Below are 4285 nucleotides of genomic sequence, written 5' to 3' on the forward strand. Positions count from 1 at the left end.
CCTCCCTGCTGCCGAGGCGGCTGCCGCTGGGCCTGGCTCCCCCTCCACGTGACGCGACCACATGACCCGAAACACTTCCCCGAGCCCCGCGCGTCTCCTCCTCCTCCTCTCGCGCCACCGCCCGGCCCGGCCCGGCCCGGCCCTGTCCTGTCCTCACGGACTGCCCCCCCCCATCCCGGCGTGTGTGCGTGGTTCCCATGGAAGGGTCCCAGGAAGTGGCACCACAGGCAATGGCTTTGTTTGGATGTGAGGGGATGATGCCAGGCGGGAGAACAGGACGCCTGGCTGACCCCAAGGGTGGAAGCAGGAGTCAGCCCTGCGCTCCCCACAATCACCTCAGGGCTCGCCTGGAAGCGTGCCGTGTGCAAAGCAGCTGGGGTTCTTATGCCCCCCCCTCCCGGTAGAGGCAGTTCCAAGGTGCCACCAAATCTCCCTATGGCTACCTTGGGGTTGGCACCCCTGTTTCTGCAGCCAAAAGGCAGGTGAGGGAACAATGTGGTTAACGTGATGGGCCAAAACCTTGGATTCCTCAGCTCAGGCAACTGGGTGGCTCACAGCTGGGTCAGTTGAGGAGAAGGCTGGACTAGGTGACTTGATGGTGGACATAAGCTAAGGGACTTTGAAGAACTAGATGGATTTGAGCAGGAGGCTGGACCAGGATGACTTTGTGATGGACATGAGCTAGAGGACCTTGTGATGGACTTGAGCTGGACTAGAAGGGCCCTTCTGAGGTCCTTTACAGCCCTTTCCTATGATGTTAATTAGGTACAGCCTTTGGACATGAGACCAGTGCGGAGGCTCAAATTCTTATGTCTGGTGTCATCACACAACACTGCTTTGCCACTGGATGACTGAGGCATTTGGGATTCATATTTTCAACTCTTTCTCTACTGGCATGAAAGGTAGAAACTTACTTTAAAAAAAAACAATGAAAGTTGCAATCCTGATGCCAATGGTCAAAACTTTAAGCAAGCCACCGATCTTGACATAACTGAATAAAATCACATTACAGTAGTGTAAGAGTGGTGGTGTAGCCATCACAGCTACACCACCGCTCTTGCAGTATCACAGCATGGAAGATACCAAACACTGCCCCTGAAAGTTTTTTACTATGCTGCACCTGGCTCCCAATGATTAGAGACCTGAGGCAAAATGTCTTGCATTCAAAAGCTTGTCTAACTTTACCCAAGTTGGTCCAATAAAAGCACCCCAAGATATCCTTGCCTCTTGAATAAAAACACATATATGGGCAACTCTGTAACCCTACCTTTGTGTATCTCTTCCCCTCATCTCCCCTCCAGTTGTGTGAGCTTTAACCCACTCTTCTCAGACTGCTGGCAATTGAGATGCTATGACTTAGAACAATCCAAAAGCCACTGCAAGCATTATTAATCACTGGATAGCAAAGCAGAAGTTTTAGCTTGGTAGTTTGCTACACTGGGAACCACTGTTTCAGGGAATGTTTGAAGGAAAATGTGAGAGTTATTTTTGTTCTAAGCTACGCCCACAGAGACAAAAGAATCATGATAACAAGAGAGTATATGGTATCGCTAATCAGTTCTTCCTTTGGGCACTTCCCTCACAGCCAGTATTTCTCTTTCAGCAGGTCCTATCAATATCTTGATTCCTCTGTGAGAAGACAATCCCTTCCCTTTTCTTCCCTTTTGCTTCCCTTTGTGAGAAAGAAACACTACAGAGTATGACTGCTGAAGATAACCTTTTGCACTTAAAGAATAACATTGTCAATAAAGGCTATGGAGTTAGTAATAGAATATGGAGCCTTTTACCTCTAGACTGGTAGGTCAGTGTCCATGTTATGGCCTTCTAAGCCATAAAAGCAGGACTTTATAGTAGCACCCTGTTTAAAATTCGTAGTGTAGACAGAAACTTAACTGTCATCTGACACCAGGCTGTAAGCGTATGCCACTTCCATAGCAAAAGAAAGCCAGAATATAAAAAAGAGCCAAACATATTCGCTGAAGGGAAGGAAGAGAAATCAGTAATCATCAGAAACAAAAAAAAGACCACCTAAAGCCAGGACTTGGTTGTTGAGTCCAGGTCTGCTATCCCAGGTGACGACAGTCACAGTCATAACATACTCGTATACTACCTTTTGTAAACTGAAAAGAGACAACCATTTTCACGCCACTCACCAAAGCTCTTCAAGGGCTTGGGTTCTCAACTTCTGGCATATGACATGACCATCAAAGCCCTATGCTACCAGACCAGCAAGGTGCTCTAGTTTTTTCTCTTCTGGATTTAAAAGGCTAGCTACCAGGAAATCAAATGAATGACTGGAGAATCCTATCAGAAAGTATACACAAATAACAAAGTTTAAAAAAAGTCTTAAACTCCCACCTCTCAAAGTGATCCATATAGTCTAAGAGTGCTAGACATGAAGCCTGGTGTGCTATGTATCTCAGATAGTTATAACTTTTTTTGTTCCATTGATACCATAAATCTCTAATTGTCATTAGTTGCTCCCTTTGTTTGAAATTTACCACTATATAATTATACAAGCAACACCATGCTCATCTCTAAAACAAAAAGAATGGCCCCACGATTGGATCACCAGGTAACAAGAGACTGGGGGTGCAAGGGTTATTTTGTTGTCATCTTGGAAAGGTCACTTGTCTTCTCTGTGCCTTTGGACAGGCCTATCCCCAGCTCCTAATTTATGAGCTATCATAAGGCTTAATTCATGTAGGTATACCAGATATGCAGATACTACAGCAACAACATCACAAAAATATTGACAGAAAAAGAAAAATAAAGAAGGTCCTAACCTGTTATGCAATGGTAGTAGGTCCTCTTTTAGTATTTTAACCATGCTGTAACCAGGTCAGGGGAGAATTGCAAACAGGTCCCTTTGCTCAACTTTTTGTAGCTGGGTCTTTAATCATTAGCAAAAGTTGTAATGATCTGTTAGCTCTTCATCAGACTCTATGGCATAAGTTGATAACCTCCAAGGTATACACTTCACAAGAACTACCGCTATTGCAATTGTTAAACTCTGAGAACTGAAGGGGAATGGAGAATGAATTACCTTTTCACCCCAATAGGTGATCTTACCACTACGATAAATCCATGTTCTGAAAAGAGATCACTGTACAAAATCACTTGAACACAAAAGAGTAGCGAAAACCAGAACACAGACTACTGTTTCCAAAGCATAAGTCTTTCTCACTTTAGCAAAAACTGAAGTAGCAGCCTATATTACTAGTAGCACTAGTAGGTAACGGCCATCTCTTAATTCTCTGTAGACCTGTCAATAGAGATAAATATTTCTCAGTCATTCTCAATCAACACTAAGTCAGGTATAGTTAAGGGAGCATGGTCAAGGCACAGAGGCAAGTTTGTAGTGCTGCTACCCTTATACCACTTTTGTGACTATATTGAGGACTTCTGTCTCTAGGGTTATCAAGCAGGTTCATTTCATAAGCACATAACTCTCACTGTAAAGCATTTCTACAGTTAAACATGGTAGTTCTAGAAAAAAACCAAGAAAATATTGACTTCTCCTTTCCTCCCTAGACTCTAATTAATTCCTCTCTACAATGCAATAATCCTAGTCCCAGACAACAATTTGCTAAATGATAAGGCAGCATAATATAATGGATTTAATAGTGTATTTGGTATTGAAAAATTACTCGTGAATGATTGACAAAGCAACAAGTTACTTGAGAGGCTACCCCAGAGGAGTGTCCATAAGACCTTCCTATCAGATCATTCTGTATTTTCTTTATACCTGCTATTAATACTATTTTAGAAATGTTTCTGAGAAGTCTGTTAACAACCTGTTGGTACTGTTTTTCCTTTGAGTTCCTTTGCCTGAAAATCAGTCTGCCTTAGTTGTCCTGAGTCCAAGAAAGAAATACATTTTTTATATAGATTTATGGGAAAGCATTATAAATTTAATTTTATCTGTTGGAATGTTGTGATTCCAAGGTCAAGGAGACTGACAATAACACAGAATAAGGATCCAAAGATCTTTAATGATCATGCATGATCAGGATTTTGGTTTTAGTTCTCCCCCCACAAAACCATGATGCCAGCAACAGTGTCCATTTGTGCCATATTGGTACATTGCTGCAGCAGAGACTCAGGAGGAAAAATGCCACATGTTGAATCAATACTACACATTCCTGCCTTATCAAGTTGTTTCTTGGCAGTCTCCCTTTCAAATATGAACCCAGCCCACACTGCCTGGTGTGGAAGGTCTGACAGGATCAGAAACAAATATTATATGGCTACAGTTACTGTCTGAATTCTATTACATGATGGA

The sequence above is a fragment of the Alligator sinensis genome, unplaced genomic scaffold (genome assembly GCF_000455745.1).
Source record: "Alligator sinensis unplaced genomic scaffold, ASM45574v1 scaffold331_1, whole genome shotgun sequence".
Lineage (NCBI taxonomy): Eukaryota > Metazoa > Chordata > Crocodylia > Alligatoridae > Alligator > Alligator sinensis.